The sequence below is a fragment of the Zalophus californianus genome, chromosome 17 (genome assembly GCF_009762305.2).
Source record: "Zalophus californianus isolate mZalCal1 chromosome 17, mZalCal1.pri.v2, whole genome shotgun sequence".
Classification (NCBI taxonomy): domain Eukaryota; kingdom Metazoa; phylum Chordata; class Mammalia; order Carnivora; family Otariidae; genus Zalophus; species Zalophus californianus.
This window is the reverse complement of record NC_045611.1, coordinates 20,010,010-20,030,955: the sequence shown is the minus strand read 5'-3', so window position 1 is coordinate 20,030,955 and position 20,946 is coordinate 20,010,010.

Sequence of the window (20,946 nt, the reverse complement as noted above, 5' to 3'; positions counted from 1 at the left end):
TGGTCAGCATGATGGCCTCCCCCACACCCTGTGTGGGACCCCAAACTGGCACCCAGTCATACCATTGGGGGCGCTCCCCCCGGGTCCTAGCCCCAAGTAAACCTCCTTCCCTCCTTCCCCCCCCCAGCCTCTGGGGAAGTTCCGTGGACACACCTCAGGGTCATGTCTAAAGTGTGAGTAGTCCAAATCTGTCCACCACTCCACCTGGGCTCCCCCTTCTGTCACACGGTATGTCACCCTCCCAGGAGTGTCACTCAGAGACAAGCGCTTGCACCTTCTGGGTCCTCATCGTCACCACCGTTAGAACCACTGATCTGCCCATGCTAACAGAGGTCTGATTCACTTTCCATGTGGTCATTTTAGAGACCACCTCCATCTCGCACATTGGGATTCTCTCCATAGAAGGCAGTTCATGAGACATGGAAACCAAAGCTGTGCACCTGCTTCACAAAGCTTCATGGAAAGAGAAGAAGCTAACAGAGGGGAGGAGACAGGAGCATGATAAGTACCCCCCTTCAGAGTGAGACACTGGTTGAATTTCGCCTCTATCATGTACTGTTGTAAGAGTAAATGGTTTTCTTAGGGATGATAACTTCATGAGAACTATTTAAACAAGTCCTTATCATGATACTCAATGACCTACACTATGACTTACTACTACCATGATAAACAATGACCTACTAATACAGCCTGATGTGAACACTGTATAGATGATTCCCCCTTGATCCTTGTATCATCCCTGAGAACTAGGAATTATCCCCATTTCACAGATGAGGGGAGTCAAGCTCAGATAAAGGAGACCTGAGCAAAATCACATGGTAACTCAAAACCAGAGCCGGTATTTGGACCATGGCCTGGACATCTCCGAAACCCACATTCTTTCTCTACCCCACACAGTGCCCTCCCCCTTTGCCTCTCTTGCCCATATTGGGAGGAAATGTCAAGCATAATTCCTGAATCTTGAGCTTGGAAAGTCAGGCCAAGAAGTGCAGCAAATATAGTACACATGACATATCTGGTGGGAAGCTAAAAAATGTCAAGTTTTGAAACCATGAATTATTTTCCTTCTGTTTCCTCAAATCAGCACAAGCCCATCTGCGTGTGGTTTTCCTAAGGCAATATGCTGAGAACAAGTTCCATCCAGGTCTGTCCCACTCCCTTAAGCCTCCCATGACACTCTCTGAAGAATCACAGAGAACACAAGGGTTGGAAAAATGGTGACTGTCTTGTGGTGGATTTCATGAGCCCTGGCAAGACCCTGAGCTTCACTGCTAAAAACCCAGCGTGATTGCAGATCTCTCTGCTTCATTTAATAAGAAAACATGCTTTCATTCCTCAATCAGAAAAATGGAGCTTGTAAAAAAAAGAAAAAAAAAATCATCCCCAGGATAACACTCTAAATTTCTTACAGAGGTACGCACGACTGGTATTAGGAAGAAGAGGATGGTTCACATTCAGCACGTTATACACACTTGCCCATTCATGCAGGGTACATGCTCCCATTTTACAGAGGAGGCTCAACCAAGTAGAATATATTTTTGTAAACAGTGAGTACTAAAAATTAAAGAACATTCATTTGCACAAACACAGGCACATTAGTGGGAGAACTAGAGTTTGAACTAAGGCATTTGAACTCCAGAGCCTGTAAATGTTGGAGCAATGGTAGAGAAAATGTAATCCAACTTTTCCACTTCACAGATGTAGAAACTGAGTCACAGGCAAAAAGATGTGCCCTATAATAGTTTACATAATATGTTAGGAGTCTTTGTACTTATACACTTAGACTCGTATTTAGTCACACTTCCAATTACACATCTCTTCTCAAGCACTCTGAGAACTACCTACCTGCAGGAGACTCCTTCAGTATTCTGGCTGCAGCCTCTTTTTCAAGAGAGCGCACCCATCCCCCAGCTGCTGTGAATGCCAGGTGCTAATAGCCCACAGCTGCAACTTTCTCTGGAGAATTGTCCTTGACTGACCAGGGAGGGCTGAGATGTCGTTCCCACATTGTGCCCCTCACAGAAGCAGCACAGAGTCAATGAATGATTGATTTATTGGACCCCTAAAGCTTGGGACCCTTACATCATGATGGGACAACTCTCCAGAGCTCCCCATGAGATCAGGCTAAAACAAGTCTCCAGCTGAGAAAACATCCTTCCTTAGCTTATTCTGCCCTCTTCTACTTCCCCCCAGTCTCCTTTTCCTAAAAACAGTCCTTCAATAAGTCACTTGCATAAGAATCATCCCTGTCTCAGGCTCCACTTCTAGAGAACCCATCCCAAGATACCGTCTAAGGAAGGAGGGAAGACATCACACCGGGTAAAGCCAGTTAGACACTGAAGTCTTTGCCTTGCATTTGTTCCCTGGATACTACTCGAAATTTTTAATACTTTTTTAAAGATTTTATTTATTTGAGAAAGAGCGATCGGGGGGGGGGAGGAGAAGCTGAGAGAGAAGAACAAGCAGACTCCAGTCTGAGCACAGAGTCCAACACGGGGCTTGATCCCACAACCCTGACATCACTACCTGACCCAAAATCAAGAGTCAGACGCTTAACCCACTGAGCCACCCAGATGCCCCACTACTAGAATGTTTTATAGGTTCTCAAAATAAAAGCTAAATCCTTTTTAAACTCAAAACGGCTAGAAAGACATCTGGTCAACCCCTTCTTTTTAGTGGTGGAATGGCCAACATCTAGTGAGGGAAAGCACCTTGCCCAGCTCATACAGAATTGGAACCCAGATCTATTCCCACAGATAACAGTACATTCAGACCAAAGACAAAGCACATTCCCATTCCTACTGTGGAATGTGTATGATCAGCTCCAATACAGGTGGGACGACTTCTCTGGGGTGGAAGAAGATAGGATTTATACTCAGACATGTGACAAGTTCTGACCTAGCTACTCTCCTACTTATGAACAATTGCTCACAGAATGAATGACATGCTCCTCGGTCCAACATTTAGATACTCACATGGCAATGCTCCCAAGCCTTAGTGCTTGACATCCATGCTCCCCAAGACATCCCAAATTCCATGTACCTCTCATCTTCCCTAAGCCCAAGCATGCTGTGCTCTTACTGGTCCATGCTTGTACATACGTAGAATTACTAGATAAAATGCAGATTCCCAATTAAATATGAATTTCAAATAAACAACAAATATATTTTAATATAAGCATGTCCCACATATTGCATGGGGCATACTTATGCCTAAAGAGTATTTGTTGTTTATCTAATCTGGCATAATATTTACTCTCTCTGCCTGAAATTCCCACTCTACAGTCTTAGAAAATTCATCCTCCAAAACAGCTCAAATTGAATTGGTAATGAATAGCTTTCTCGAATTTCTGAAATAATCCCTCTTACCTTAGGGGCAGAGCGCCCTGGGCTTTGCTCAGCTAGAGTACCACTGTCACAGAGTTATAATGTGTTATCAGAAATGGCTTTAGCACTGGGTTCCCCAGGAACCACATGGGAGAGTGGGGGGAAGGGGCTCTGTGCCCCATTCACATAGTTATTCATGCACACATGCACATAATCATTCATTCATAAATACATACTTAGCATCTTCACTGTGTCTACCATATGTGGGATGTAGGATCTACACATCAATTAAAAAACAACAACAACAACAGACATGCTGCCTACCACTATAGGGTTTACAACCTGGTACATGAGGAAGGTGTTGGAAAAATAAATGATTTTAAATTATGTTCAGTCCTACAGAAGAAACAAACAAGGTACTTCAATGAAATTTAGCATATGTCAATTATATTTTGATAAAAGAAAAGGATTAAAAAATACAATGTAGATGAGTAATAGCTAGAGTGGTCATGGAAGACCTTTTATGGGGGTAATGTTTTTAACTAGAAACTAAAGGATAAAAAGTAACCAGTTGTATGAAGAGCAGAGGAAAGGAGTTTTCAGAAAGAACGAACAGCCTATGAGGAGAGCCTAAAGAGAAAAAGCTTGTCATGTACGAACCTATTAGAAGAACAGACTAGACAAGAGTAACAAGAAACATGAGCAAAGTATGATGCCATATGTAGGGGACAGATCATACAGGACCTTACTAACCATACGAAGGAGGTTGTTTGAAATAAAGTGAGAGGCTGTCAAAATGACATGATCTGATTAATGTGTTGGTAAGATCAGACTTCCTTGCTATGAGCCTCTTTCATCTTTGAACCCCAAAGGTTCACATTGAGTGCACTTAATAAATGTTCTGAAGAAACAAGTCTGTTCCCTTATTTGACCCTTGCTTTTCTCATCTGTAACAGGATCAGTATAATTTTCATCCTAACATTCTTTCATCCAGGAAAGATGGTGTCCCATTATTTACATGTCCCCACTGTTAAGAAAATTATTAAAGAGGTATTTCAGATTCTCAGGCACCCAACTTTTTTGGAAGGAGCTTTGGTCTACAAGAGCTGAGACAGAACTTAGCAAACTTTACCAAGTAGCATCTTAGCTTTTAAATTAAATGTCAGCACTGGTTTTCCACTGGGAAACTGGCCCAGGCTTCTGGAAGGCAAAATCTGATCAACAGCACAGGCCAGACCTCAGGATGGGGCACAAGAGAAACTGCCTTTAGGAAGTGTTGGGGGTTGGGGCACCTGGGTGGCTCAGTCGTTAGGGATCTGCCTTCGGCTCAGGTCATGATCCCGGGGTCCTGGGATCGAGCCCCGCATCGGGATCCCTGATCAGCGGGGAGCCTGCTTCTCCCTCTCCCACTCCCCCTGCTTGTGTTCCCTCTCTGTCTCTCTCTCTCTGACAAATAAAATCTTAAAAAAAAGGAAATGTTGGGGGGATGGCAGAGTACCCACTCCCAACATGCTGATGCTGGGGCACAGTGACCCATTCCAGGACAGTGGGCCTTTCTACGTGTGTGTGTGTGTGTGTGTGTGTGTGTGTGTGTGTGTGTGTGTGTGTGTGTGTCAGGGCACAGTGACCCATTCCAGGACAGTGGGCCTTTCTACGTGTGTGTGTGTGTGTGTGTGTGTGTGTGTGTGTGTGTGTGTGTGTGTGTGTGTGTCAGGGCACAGTGACCCATTCCAGGACAGTGGGCCTTTCTACGTGTGTGTGTGTGTGTGTGTGTGTGTGTGTGTGTGTGTGTGTGTGTCCAGCAGGGAACTGAGGGAGATATTTCCATTTTCTAGAAAGAGTAGTGGAGGGGAGAATGATGACTTCCTCCATCCATTCTTCTCATCTAGTGAAGACCCAGAACTGAAGATCTTACAGGGATCTTCTATTGAAGACCTAACCCAAAGGTACCAAGAAAGTCAAGTCTCAGGACTGAGGGAGAAAATGAGAGAAGGGGTGGGGGGAGTCTCCTTTTCTCCGTTTTCCTTCTGGACCTCAGTAAACTCTGCATCCCTCATCTCATGGCTCTAGGGTTTCCAGAATTACCCCATTATCTCTGCAGGTTCGTAGCCTACTGTTTCCCTTCTCTTTCCCAACACACCTCGCTTCCAAAATACCCTACACTGCAGTCAGACTTGAATACATCTTGCTCAAAATGTTCTCTCCGCTTTGTTTTGTTTTCAGCTTCCAAATGTCAAAAAGTCTTAGCACCCTTCCAGACCCCAAGGTCTTTCGGCCCTGCCTCACTCTTCCTATGCACTAGTGGGAAGGATGCACAGCTCCCTCCCCTGAGCACCCAAGTGCCCTGCACCTAGACCTTATTCATACCTTGGCTGTTACCCACCTCATGTTATAACCGATTACATCCCACCAAGGAGATGGGCTCTTTTAAGAGCCAGGAATAGCAGCTCTCCCTCTCTGAATGCCCTGAGGGTCAAGCCCCATTCTCGGAGGAAGAAGAGTAAAGAGGCACAGATCAAGACCCACTAAGTAGCATCTCATTTTACTTTCACAATGATTCTATATGAGGATTCTATTATCCACACTTTTCAGATGAGAAAACAGGCTTAAGCAAAAACCCATCACCTAGATATTAAGTGACAAAGTCTGGATTTAAGTCCAAGCCCACGTATCTCCAATACAGATGTCCCCTCAGCCCCCATTCAAGGCTACCCCAAACAAAACTACTTAACTTTTTTTTAAGGTTTATTTGAGAGAGAGAGAGAAAGAGCGCGTGCGCAGGGGGACAGGCAGAGGGAGAGAGATTCCCAAGCAGACTCCCCCCCCCCCACCCGAGCGTGGAGCCTGATCCCACAACCCTGAGATTATGAGCTGAGCTGAAATCAGGAGTCGGCCACCAACCGACTGAGCCAGCCAGCTGCCCCAAAACTACTTAACTTTTTCAGAATACTTGCCTTTTCCCTTCTGCAACATACTCTTTTCCTGCACTTCCTGCAAAGATCATTGGTCCCCACAGCTCACACCTCTCCCCCAGCCCTTCACTGCAATCTGGCATTTAATGGGAGTGGGCCTGCTAAGACCCCTGCAAACACGATGAGAACGGAGGGACTGTGGGGACCCCGAGGGACCAGGCTGGACCAGAGGCGCCAGAGCAGACTACATCTGCCACGAGCGCAAGCAGACATTTTAGAGTCTGCACTTGCTCGATGATCTCATCTGGAACTCCTGCAGTTTCAGAGAAACCTCTCAGCCACCAGCGAGGATTTTTATTTTCTACCCTTTTTCACAGGTCAAAAGTGGTTAACTATAGTGAGATGTCTCCTTTTGGTTGCCCACTGCCAAAATTAAAGTCTCCTTTGCAAGGCTAAGGGACTTCTCATGAGGAGGCCCCTGGTCTCTTCCTACAGCTATGTAGCTGCGTTCTGTGCTCGCTGTCCTGAGTCCACCCACAGGTGGGTTCTGACCATATACATAGCTGGGAACCCCCTAATCCCGGGACTTTGGCATGAAATCCAGATCCATACTCCTGGTGCTGCTGTGTTTTCCTACCTAGAATCAGCTCCTGTGACTCCTTATGACCTTTTCTTCATCCTCCAAAACCCATGTCACCAACAACCCTCTCTTAAGCCTTCTCTGAATCCCTGTGACTCTGTTGGCAGAATGAGTCACATTCAAGTGTTGTAAGAACACAGCCTCTTTCACAAGCCTCTCACCATCATTCACTAATTATGTATTACCCACTACATACCAGGCACTGTGGCAGGCCCTGGGGAGACAACAGTGGACCAAAGAAACTAAATGCCCTCCCGCATGGGATCTATGCTCTGGTGCATGGATTGCCCAGTCATGTGAGGCAAGGTTAAAACACTTGGCTCCTCCAATGCATGATCTGTGCCTCCAGCAAAGAACACTCAATTCCCATCTTTGTGTCTCCGGGACAAAGCGGGGTGCCCAGCACTTGGTAGATACTCCATCATCATCTTTACATTCAACTGGGGAGGACATAGGTCATGACTGATATTCTCCAGGAAGCCAGGATGCCTGGCTCTGCCACACACAACCTGTATGATCTCAGACCAAAACCAGTTCCCCTTCCCAGACATAGTTTCCTTGTTGAAACTGAAAGCCAGGGAGGAGATGCTCTCAGGGACTACTTAGGGTCATATACTTCAAATAAACTATATAACTTGCAGATTTTTCACAGGAGGAAAAAAAAATAAAGAGTTCTGCACAGATCCTAACTGGATTTGGACTCAGTTACCAGGAAGTCCCTATGTCTCAGCCAGTTCCTTCTGATCCTAAGCCCAGGGCCCACTGGCAACCTGCTAGCCCATCTTCAGATCAATCCCATTGATCGTGCTCTATAACAAAACTACTTCCTGACAGACTATAGCTTGGCAGAGGTGCTTGCTGGTATTTCCCGCCATCCTGTGCAGCCACGTCTTTATGTTTACGCAGAGACTGAGGGTGTATGAGGCGTGCCTTAGTCACAATGGTTTGACACTTTCCGCATGAATGGTTAAACACTGGCCTTTCTTCCTGCTACAAAATAATTCTACACAGGGTGTGAAGGAAAACCTGAAACCTCACCCACCCGTCCGCCAGCTGCCTACCATCTCTCTCACAAATTAAGGGAGATAAAGGCATCTCGGTGGCCATTAGGAACAGGACGGGAGAGTCCCTGAGGCCTCTTTATTCATCACCTAGAGATGCTGATGGATTATGACCTAAAGATGGTTAAGGGCCAGAGGAATAGAACCATTTCATCAACCACCACCATGCCTTGGGTCTTTGAATGGAACACCTTCTGCTTTTAGGACTGAAAAGAGGAAGATGCCCAACATGGGAAGAGCATCTGGACCTCACAGCCCAAACCTCATCCCCTGATAACCACCTTCCTCAAGAGACTTCTCACCAACTCCTGCTACCAAGTCTATACTGGCCTCAGGAAGCGCTGTTTCCCCTGGAAACGTGCTGCTTCTCTTCATTCTCTGTGGCACAACTGAAATGGAGCTGGGATCTCCAACTCAGATGGATTAAAGCCTCAGGGAAAACAAAAGGGAAATAATGGCAGAGGGTCACAGTAAAGTTGAAAATCAGATCACCCGACTTAGAAAATTTGACTTGATCTTTGAACCTTCTATGGCATTTCCATTCTAGCCCTGGCTTTGCCTCCATGAGGTGCTTTTGAAATCCTACCACCCAGGAGCCCATGGCTCGATGCTTGCCCCCCTCAGCAATCCAAGGGAATGAGTCTCTGAAAAAGACAAGAGTTTCCCTCCAGCCTTTGTGCTGTCAGAGTCTCACTTCGTAAGATCCACTTGTTTTTTTCTCCGAGGGACAGACTGGTTCCTGGGACCTCAGTCCTACTTTATGGACTCAAAAGGATGATCAGATGAAAATAGAGTGCTCGAAGGCCAATACCCTCCTTTCTGACAAGAGACAGCTTCAGGTGGTTCAAAGAGTTGTGTTTTGCAATTCTGCACATGGGACTACTTAATGGACATTGCTTCCAGCTCCTCAAATCCAAGTCATGCTCACCCTCTCCCCCGGACCCCACCCCGCCTCCTCTCTGGCGTTCCTCATTTCAGAGCAGCACCAGATGCCCGGCAGCCAAACACACAGGCCGTGTGTATCTTTTTCCCCAATCTTTCCCTGCCCCCTCTTTTGCCAGCCCCTGGTAACATTATTCTCGTAAGTCACAGCCATCCTTGCTGTCTACCTCCACAGCTTTGTCCTTTCACACCACTCTCACCTCCTCCCCCAGCTGCTGGAACATCTGCCTAGCTGGTCATCTTTGCCCCCAATCCCTCCTTTCCCTAAAATCCCCCAATCCCCCCACTTCCCTAAAAATCAGCTCAGGTCTTATTGTTCTGCCTCAAAACCACCAGAAGCTTCTCACTGATCTAAAATCAAAGATTTTATTCTCAAGGGTTTTACTAAGTATTCCGCAGGCTACGTGCAATACAAAAAGATTTTCTGAAAAATACACCTGGGAAACTACATTAATACTTTGAAAAAAATCATAATTTCAGGACTTCTCAGTGCCTTTGATAAGATGTTGGTAAGCAAGTGTATTGGAGTTCCATGGTGTCCTGTATTAGGCAACATTCCTTCTAGGGATACTCAGGTCACATGGAAACTGCCTTTAAAAAATCTGGTGTATAATATGAAGCCCAAAGACTATATTCTGGTATTTTATGTACTCCATAATTTAACTCCACTTTTGTTTCCTTCTTCAATTTCATCCATGAACAATGCCTATTTTATTGAGATTCAATTATAAAATATGTAAGGTTTTATGAAGTTAAATAAGAGTCTTTATAAAGAATTTTAAATTTATTTTCCTTTCAGCCACTGCCTTAAGATAACAAATCTTACCATTTTTATCCTTTGGCTCCTCTCTTGCTGTGCTTACACACAAACCTACATGGATAGGCTTCCTTATTCTTTCTCATCTCCCTTTCTCTCTCTCACACACACGCACACACACAGAATCAGAGCATTACATACATTATTCTGCAGCTTCTTCTTAGCTCACTGACACTGTTTTCCTGGACATCTCTCCAGATTAATGCACACTGATCTTTCTCATTCACTTAGGTAACTTCCTGATACATTACAGTGTAGATGCACCAAAATACCACAATTTATTCAATTATTTCTCCTATTGATGGACTGATGGCATTCTAGTTGCTTCCGTGTGTGTGTGTGTGTGTGTGTTTAATACATGCAATGCTACAATAACCACTTATAATGAAATCCTTTCATTTTATTTCTGAAGGATAGTCCCAAAAGTTGACCGAGGCCATTTTTCCCAAAAACTCATATCCCTTACTTTTAGTAGCTCTTGGGTGAGATGAAAACCTAGTGAGTGGCCTAGTGTAGGTGCCAAAGCCCTGGAAGGAATTCTAAACAAGTAAGATAAAATGACCTTCTTCCCTTTGGAAGTCAACCCTTGAGATATGTCTCTGGGCACAATGGGCAGGTGACAGGCCCCCACCAGGTCCACCAGAGAACACTTGTCCCCAGCCATCTCCTTGTTGCTTTACTCATGCTGCATGATGATCCCTCCTGAGCTGGATGTCTCAGTGATGTCTTCATTTAAAGAAAAGCCAAAAGGTATCAACCACGTGATAGGAGCAGGAGATAATGCACAGAAAGAGCCCATGCCTCAGAGACTACCGTGGCCACAAAGGCTCACGGTAAAGACTCAGAAGGGCAGAGCTGACCTGGGAACAGGGGCTATCCCCACTCTCTCTTATCATGTTGAGTGACTACTCACTGCACAAGCTGACTCTGCCCAGAAACTGGCTCGCGATGAACCCGATTCATGGCGAGAGTCAGTTCTGGGAGACACCAACTTTTCTTTCCCTGCTCCTTACTGCCTCTCCCCTTTGAAACCCATTCTGTTGAACAAGCTGCAAGTGACCCGACAAATCTAACTTTCATCAAAATCAAAATAGCAGAGAGGGTACAAGCCCGAACTCTAAAACCAAACTGCCAGGCTCGAAGAATAGCTCTGCTCCTTGCCAGCTGTGTGATCAGACAAGTCACTTAGACATGTTGTTCTTTCGACCTCAGTTTCATTATCCATAAAGGGGGAATCATAGTATCAACTCATAGGGATGTAAAGATTTAATAAGTTTAATTTATATCCATTCAAATCACTGCCCAGATCTATAGATCCATTATACATATAAATTGCTTAAACAGCGGCCCACAGTAGTCTCTGAGGAAGCTTACTAAGTTTTTACTCTTGGCCACATACCTAATGCGAGGCCAGGTCTTCCTGCAATGCCCCAGCTCTGTTCCCTGCACATGAGGCCAAACCCCTGTCCCTCTGCCCATGCCCCTCCCGCCCTTCAGATGGGCCTTTCCCTAATCCAGTGCCTCATTCCCAAGCCCTTCTATTCAAAAGCTCAGTTCAAACGGTACCCCCTGATAAAGCCTTCCAGGATTCCCCCCTATCCTCCAAAGCTTTCTTTCCCTCCTTGTTTTATAGCACCACCCACCCCCCTTAGTCCAGTGACTTTCTGCCTTGCATTACAGTCAGGTATACCTTTGACTTTCTCTCATTCAGACCACAGGCTCTTTGACAGCATGGCTGGATTCCTTCTGTCCCCTTCACTATCTGCCATGGTGACTGACACATGGTGATACTAAATACTTGTTGACCAAATAAGGAGTATCATCTTAAGAACTCTTTGCAGTGACAAGGTCTCTGCCCATCTTTGAGTTCCATTCCATCCCCGCATGAAAATCAAGGCTTCCTCTCCAGGGGTAGGTGGATGGATAGGCTCCCTGAAATCTGGGGTCCACCATAGTGCGGGGTGAAGACAGAAGGGCCATGGCATCATGAGAAGTCTGGGGCTCAGGCTGGGTTGTAGCACGAGCACAGGGACTGATCACGCTAGCTCAGGGCATCTGAATCCACTGCCCTCCTCTAGTCATGTGCCCACACACCTTCCCAGCTCCTCTTCACCTGTCTCAGAGCCCGTTTTAATTTAAAGTGCAGTGTCTGACCCAACTGAAATGGAATCTAGGGAAGGTCGAATCCTATTAAGTCACCAGACCATAAAGCAGAAAGGTATAAAGTTGACAAATTGCTTCTCCCTGTGGTAGCAGCTGTGAGGCACTCAGCAAGGCTGGGCTCTGACCCAGCGATGGGCCAACAGATATTCCCTCCTTTTTCCCAGGGACTGATCTCAGTGTGCAGCATCCTTTCCCAGTCAAGGGGACCTAAGTGTTTTATAGGTAAGTATTTATTCTGTGTATTTTATTTTCCAATTTAAATAGAACCTGGGTGTACCAGGGTCATGTGAACCTGCAGGATAATAAGTCCACAGTAACCCTTTAAAAAGGAATTTCTGCTGGTTGTGCAGCAAGTTAAAATTGCACAAGTCCCAGCATCCTGCCCTTTCCCTCCTAGATGGTCCTGGGAGGAGTTGAGGGTGTCATTCATGTGTTTCTGAAAAGAGTTCTCTGGGCTCCACTGGGGTATGCACTACGCTCCTTGTTTATGCACAGTCAGCCAAGATGACTGCATCCAAAAGAGGGGAGGAGGTGGAGGGAGGCAGATCCTGTGTACATTTTGTCTGCATTATCCCAGAGAATTCTCCCTACAACCATGGAACGGCAGTCTTATGGTCCCCATTGTAAAAATGAGCAAAGAGAGGTCGGCAAGGACAGATACTTATTCAAGGTCAGATAGCTCATACAAGGTCAAGTTGGGATGCAAGGTTTGCTCTTCCTGATTAATTTTTAATCCATCACACAACACCCTGTTCCTTGCTGCCTCCAAAGCCCCTCCTCTAGTGCACAATTGCCTCACTGAAACAGCAAAAGCAACGTCCTCCATCTAAAGTGTGCATTACTTATTCTCATGCTGAAATTACCCATTCCACTTTAGGACCTTTCTACAGATCTTACAGCTTCCCAGAAACACCCTGCTAAGAGTTTTGTAAACACAGCTATGCTCTTGGTCTCTGGCTTCAGTATTTCTCCAGAGCACCTGCCCATTTGACTCGACAGTTCTTGTTCTTAGCCTCACTGCTATGCAGATCGCCCTGCCCCTACCCACCTCAGGTCCCGAACACGGCCCCCGGTTCTCATCTCAGAGCCCTTGGTCTGATGAGCTATTAGGAAAAAAGTGTCATCCTCTGAGCTTCAAGTAGTATTGCTCAAATAAAACGATGAAGTGGAATTCATACACCTTAGCTAAGGGACACTTCTACTTAGGCACACTAGGGAACCTGTCTATTTCCTCATTTGTCAAAGGGGTAGTGTTTATGCCTCTCCCCTTGGGAGATAAAATGTTGGTCCTGTCCCGTGTATATCAGGTGCTTTGAGTGGGAGCTAGCATAGAATGAAAGCTCAGTACATGTTAGCCCCATCCTCCTCAACAACCACTCTACCATGGCCCAAGTCACCCATGTTGACAGGACAAGCATGCCCCACCTCTTGTTACTGCAGACAACCAAGGGGTTGGTTGAGGAGGGGGCTTACACAGAACAGAGTAGCCCTGAGCTCCCCACATCTCTCTCAGAAGCTATGATTTCCTTCATGCCTGGACTCAAGAAAGGACCCAACATTAGCTGACTCACTGCTGCTTGAGAAGTGCCCTATTGTCTGACTACATCCCGTTCACACTGAAGGTGATTCATGTGCCCAATACCCTTCCTTTGGGGGTTAAATCTTTCTGAAGAATCCATACTCCTCATGCAAAGGCTCTCAGGATGACCTATCCCTCCAGCCCTGCAATCCACTGGGAAAACCTTTTTTCTCAATGCAAATAGAGACAGAATTAGGGCCTCTGCTCCACTGACCAGGTATTCCTCCCTTCCTACTTCCTTGGCCCATTGCCAACTGCATCCATTCTTTTATCCACACTCATCAGCTGCTTATGTGAATAGATCGCTTAGCTCTATCCAGGAGATTCCAAGTTCTTAGTATCTTTAGAACTATACCTTACTTTTCAAAGCATTAATTTCAGAAAAAAAGAATAATAATAGTTTGATAGTTTGGATAAAAGCTGATTTTTCTACCTTGTCTGCATTCTTTGCATTCATGTAGGCCATAAAAATCTACGAAGGTCCTACCATATACCAGGTGCTTTGCTAGGTGTCAGGGATACAAACATTTGTACAAATAAATGCCAAGCAGATGGAGAATTATAATGGAAGTATTGGCACAGTGGAAGCACAGGGGAGGGTGAGCTCAGTTCTTCCTGAAAGAAGAGTAACCTAAAGCCATTCTACTCTTTGAAAATGCCTTCCTCCTTCAAGTTAGAGTTCAGAAGTCCCCTCCGTAGGAAAGCCTTTCCAATGAGCAATGTAAAGATTCAGAAAAGTGCAGTGAATTTCGAAGACTGAAAACAAGGTCATTAGGTTCTGTCCAGACTTCCCTGCAATAGGTTTGGGAACACAGTTTGACCTGGGAAGTAACTGGCTTTGGAATCTGATGAGCCATGCATGGTGTTTCCCAGAAGTGCTTTTGAGCATGAAGAAAAGGAGGAATCTGGGAAACTCTTCAAAAGCCTAAGGAATGTAAACGAGAAACTTCTCAACCCTTTGCGTTTGTGGTTTGCTTTGTCATTTGCGGTTCTATCGCAACAAGGACTTTGGGACTTTCCAAGCACATCTCACTGTGACACTCCCCTACTTCCACTGTGGGTGTCTTCATTTTACATGTGGGGGGTGGGGTGGACAGTGGGGAAAGCTCAAAAAAGAGCTTGTCATTTGTGATGTATGAAGTCAGTTATCACATGCAACTAATGACTGGATATGAGAATAATTAGCAACCATTTAACCCAAGGGGCTACTTTTCTTCACTGAGCAACAAGGGGCTTCTTAATTTTCCTATATGTTTTGCTACTAGTGTTCATTTAATGCCAGAAGGCATCAAGAACAATTCCATTCCCATTCTCACCTACATCATTCCCATGTCTGTACAGGCATGAGAATTCAGAGAAAGGGATGATGCAAGACACTGATCTTTGCTTAGTCAAGCTTTGAAGGGTCCTAATTGGATTTAGGAAGACATGGTTATTTTCATTCAGTGTTCTCTCTACTGAATGTAAAAGCAGCAGCTTAGGACTCATGCTAGAGTTCCAGCTTCTCGCATGATAGATCTAAAGAATGTTCCCTCTTATGGGCAAGTCCAGTTCTATGATGCAAGCTCTATTTATGAATTCATGATGACTCCCTTCCATCAGGGAGACAGTGGCTCCAAGATTTGCCTATCCAACCAAAATCTGTATCCTGAGATCTGACTATCACAGAACATCTCAGTACACCAATGCCCAAGTTCATCATCTCTCCACTCCCTGTACCTTCCTCTCTGGGTGTTCCTATATTGGTGGAAGACGCCACCTGGTCATTCATTTCTGAAACCTGTGTGCCATCTTGCTGTTCTCCTCTCCCATATCACCAAGTCTTATAGAGACTATCTTCTTAAAATCACTATTACCTACCATCCTTCCCCCACCCCCTCTGTACACCATGGTCCAGCTCCTCATCACCTCATGCATGAATACCTGGAATGTCTCCTAAGTGCCGCCCACACACACTTGAGCTGTCTCCCAGGCTTTCCCAGCTGCCATAGGACTCTTTCTCCAGTGTAAATGTCACTAAGTCACTAAATTCTTTACATTACTGCTCATGTCCCTTCAGGATAAATTCCAAGCTTCTTATACTCCCTGATGATGTGTGTGGGGTCCTACTCTCAGCCCCTTCCCTAAATGCACTCTCTATCTGTGGGAACATTAGGTCCCTCCATCATCAGCTTTCTTTTACGATGATCTAGTGTTCCTGGGGCAAATGGTACAGAGCATGATTGGGTTTTATCTCTCAATCTGGAATCACTGTCTTTGAACAAGTGACATAAATTCATTCGTAGTATTGTGATTACTAATCCTTGGACATAAATAAACCCAAGTAAATGAGTAAGCACAATACTATGAAGGAATTAATTCATTCCCTATTTGCTGCTCTTTCTGGTATTTATCTTATCCTTTGTTCCCTCTTTGATGCCTGTTGGATTGAGGTTCCTCTGCTTTGTTTCACCTGACCTGAATATTTAGTGCTTTGAAAGATTGTACTCTAGATCTGTTTTTTGAATTGTTACCTTATGCTTTAGATAAACATACTTGAACATGGGTTATTCTGAACAGTTTTAGACATACCCAGCATCTATATTCTCCACATAACAAGACAAGAATCTCAGCATGCTCTAAATTCCATCTGCCTCCTCTCTACAGCCCAAGCACATTGCATTGGAAATTAGCTGAAATCTTTTCGTTGGAAAATTAATTTTTAAACAGCAAAATAAGGGTTTTTTCTGGTTTATTTGCTCACAATTGTTTCTTCTATCTTACTTCTTCCTCTTGTATCATTTTCCTCTTGCTTAAAGTTCTTTTCAAGGGATCTGCATATGGCACATTTTCTAAAATCTTTGCATATCAGAAAATGTATGGATTTTACCCTCGAACTTGAGATAAACTTTATTGGATATAGCAACCCAGATTTAAAGTTAATTATCTCCCTGACATTTGAAAATATTGCTCCATTATCTGTTGCACCCATTGCTGCTGCTGAGAATTCTGGTGTCAACCTGATCCACATCCCTTTATAGGTAATCAGTTCACCCAAGGCCAATGTACCTCACTCCATAAGCTTTTGGAATTTCCTTTAACGATCTAAGATTTCACCATGTAGTGTCTTGTATGGATTTAATTTTTCATTTATTTATTCTGTTTGACATCTAAGAACTAATTGGATTCTTCAATCCTATGAAATCACCTTCTATTGTGTTTGAATTATTGCTGGGTTCATTCTGCCGTTCAGCTGATGTGCTGCTATTTCTTCCTTCAACAGTCTTTAATATCTACTTTCTCTCTAATATCTACTTCTTCTATCTGGGATTATTAAGACCCTACCAAATTGAGCCCTAAAATGTGTTCTTATTAAGTAGGAAAATTATGCTAAACTGAGCTGTTAACTGGAGTGAGTAGGTTTGAAACAAAAGTGCCCAATTTAAAAAAAAAATTTAGTTTTCATTACAGAAGTTTGTGAAAGGCCTAGACAATTCAGAATTTTAAATCCTCAGATGAAGCAAGACATGGCAAGGAAATCATAGCTCAGGATGAAGGTCTGACCACATTCTCATTGGTGGTCTTTCAAAGACTCCTTCCTAATCACACCCCTGGAAATCAAGGCAGCCCTGGTCGTAGGTATACAAACCTCTGAGACAAGTGTATGACTTCAACAAAGCCTAACAAACCAAAAAAGACAATGTCCCCATAGCAACTTAATACAGCCACACTACCTATACTTACCTGGAACCAGCACTTCCTAGGGCCACGTGATGCATATGAACCAGGGACAGCACAAATAAATACGTCTTTATTTCTGGTATTCTGTGACCTTGGAGTATTTACATTCTCAACTAAACTGTTATATTGCCCAAGGGTTTGCATTTAATACCTAAGCTCATACTGAAGACATGTAGCTGGTGAATGACTTTGAACTGCTTGAAAAAGCAACGCGCTCCCAATAACAAAAGCAATGTGTTGAAGATGTTATTATTAACTCCCTCGCCATCCTTCAGAGTGTCAAAATTACCCTCCCAAGAAGCAGGAAGTCTAATATTGGTACACATTCCCTGAATCTTGACATTCACTTTCAGGGTTTTAGTTGACTCCAGACTCACACACCATGTGTCCCATGAAAGACAATAGTCATCTGCAAGATCTCATCACCACCCTCGCCCCCCAAACTGTCTGAAACCCTGGAGATGCCTCCGAAAAGGTAGGGATCTTGTCAGATCATTAGCACCCTATTTTCAGAGGCGCTCTGCAAGGTGGTAGTGGCAATATTTATCTGAGTCTGTGATCAACTCCCTCAGCTATCAAAAACATTCATCCTGGAAAATTCAGTCTTTAAAAAAAAATCCCATGTGTTATAGTCCTGGCCTTCATAATCCTTTCTGGTCAAGGCATTGCCCTTCTGCTGACAAAACAGCAAAAAGTAAAAACAAAGCACACATAGGCATAGAGAAGAAAGGGAAAGGAACTGGTATTAATTTAGGAAATATACCAGTTGGCTTCACTCACACACACACAACATAAATACAGACAGACACAAAGACATAGACATGGGTGTAGATATGGATATACATTTTCCCCTCCCATCATCCTTTGAGTAGACAGAGTTACCTCATTACTGGATGTGCAAACTGAGGCACAGAGCAACAAAACCCTAGAACCCCCGGTACTCATCCTTAGCCCTCGACTAAGTAATAATGTAGTCTCAGTTGTTACTGTTCCCATTTCATGGTCAGGAACTATATTTCATTCATTCCAGGATCCTTCTGCCTAGCAGAGTCTGGAACTTAGTAGGTGGTCAGTGAAATCTGACCCCCTGTCTATGAAGTCTGTCATTCATCATTACAGCCTGTATTATTGTCCTATCAGCACCAACTCTTCACTGAATCAAGGAAATTTCATTGACCTCCTACTATATGCCGGGTCCTCTGTTAGGCAGAGCTATACAGGAATGAATGGAACAGAAATAATTCCTAACCATCTATTGGGATAAATAACAACTAAGAATACATTATTACTTAGTGGAAGGCTAAGGAACAATGGAAAAGGTGACTGTGAAGGAGATGAATTCAGGAATGGGAGAAGAGGTAGGTGGCTGATAGCTCACCGGACATTAGATACCAGTGTTAGGAATATCCTCTCTCTCTCAGAAGGTCATCATGACCTCTGCCACACTCACACATACATCAGACACTGCATCTCCTAGGACCTAGGGTTACTGGATTTAATAAATTAAAACACAGGATTCCCAGCTAAATTTGAATTTCAGATGACCAATTTCTTTTATAACCCTAAGTCTGTCTCAAATGTTACATGGAACATACTAATACTAAAATAGTTCTCTTTGTTTACATGAAATTCAAAATTAGATAGGTGCCCTGTATTTTATCTCCCGAACTTACTAGAAAATCATTCAACAACTTTAAAGTTAAATGGTATAAAATGTAGATTTTATTGAAATAGAGGTTGGAGATCTAAATTTCATTGGTTATTATACATGTATAATTATTGAGAAGAGTTAACTTTCAAAGAAAGCAGTATCTGTGCAGGCTTTTTTTCTGTCATGGTTAAAGTAGTTCATGAAGACCACAGAACAGCAAGTCTGGTACACAACACACACTCAATACCAACTACGGTCATTCAATTATTTTCATTCTTGCTGGTGGCGTGCTCATTAATCCACTGTGCTAATATCTACTGAACCTTGTTATTTTCCAGGCACTGCATTGGGTTTTTTCACAAACACAATCTTATTCAACCTTTCCAGCATGCTTATGAGAAAAGTATTAACTCAAGATTACAGATGGGAAAACTGAGTCTGGGTGATGCACTATCTTGAATCCAGGTTTCAACCTAATTCATCTTGATCTCAAGGCCTCGGCTTCTCTATCACAGTGAGTGCAAACATAGAGTGTTTGGGTCTCAATTTACAACTTCACCACAGGGGAACCTGGGTGGCTCAGTCTGTTGCCCGTCTGCCTTTGGCCCTGGGATCAAGCCCTGGGTCGGGGTCCCTGCTTACTGGGGAGTCTGCTTCTCTCTCTGCCCTATCCCCCCACTGCGCCCCTGGCTCATACTTTCTCTCTTTCTCTTTCTCAAATAAATAAAAGCTTAAAAAAAAAAAAAAAAAACTTCACCATAAAGGAAAACAAATCCAAGATAGCTAATTCTAATTAAGCAGTGCTAAATTTATCTAGTATGTTTTTGCAGCAAGGCCCTCTTTGCTGTGTGTGGTTACTCATGACAGGTCACCCATCTCTCTTCCTTACAGGCATAAATAACTCCAAGGAAGGAGTGTGTGGAAAGATGACGAACAAAAGAACTTTGGTATAAAAATGGCCACATTTAAAAAAAAAAAAAATGGCCACATTTGCTAGAATAAACCCGGTCAACAGTGAGTTGCGAGCCTTAGACTCTGTTCTGGTGATCCAAAACAAAGAGAAAGGCAGTCAGAAGGAATGAGGGACAGTTTTTGTCCAATACCACTGTCCTTAGGTATCATGAGTAGGCACCACTCTGAGGTGGAAATGGACTCAAGTCCTCTGGGACAGCTCTTAAGCTCCTTGCCCTCCAGGCTACTATTGGTCTATCAGCTAAACATTAAGGGACCTTAATGGGGAACAAAGTCTGTGAAGTCCCGAGTTGTTCCTTCAGTATCTGAAAGTCCCCAGACACGGATAAGGTGTTGCACAGAGTAGGGGACAGAGTTGCAACAGCCTGCAAAGCTATTCTCCTGGCTAAATGTGGATAATAAAAATAACAACAAAACCTACACCCCCAGTGTATAATTTCCAAAGCTCCCTGTAGTGTAAGTATGATATTCATAATTATGCTCATTTCGCAGCAGAGGTCCCGGAAGACCTGAGAGGCTGGTTATGCTACTCTCCCAGAGTTTCTTAGCACATCCGCAAGAGAGCTGGAAACAGAAGGTGTTGGATCTCATGCTACTAAAGGACATTCTCATGCATCCAATTGTCCATATTTTTTACCCTTTCATTACTAGGATGAACCTACCTACAGCCATTTCTCCCCTGATGCACCAAAGCCCATACTCCTTTGCCTACCCAAAGACATCATTCCAAATATGTATACCAGCATCATCAACTGTGACTTTGATACTTGGTCATCCTCATCAGCATAAGAATAAATGCTGCCTTATGTACAATTATTCACACACAGAGAGAGAGAGGCTTGCTGCCCCCCATCTCACTTAAATTCTGCCTCATTTCTCTATTCCTTTAACATAAAAAAGGATGGATTGCTAAATGGATATAGGATTAGATAGACGGATAGACATGAGAAATCAAATCTATTAACAGGTTAATTATGAATCTGGGGGCAATATATGGACATTCACTGTACACTTCTTTCAACCCTTCTGCGTATTTGAAAGTGTTCAATGAACAATATTGGTGGGGTGGGGGAAGCTGTCTCTATTTACTTTCACCTCCTTTCCTAATTCTCCTAAGACCACTCCAATAAGGCTTTCACCACCACCATCCACAAGTTCTTGTC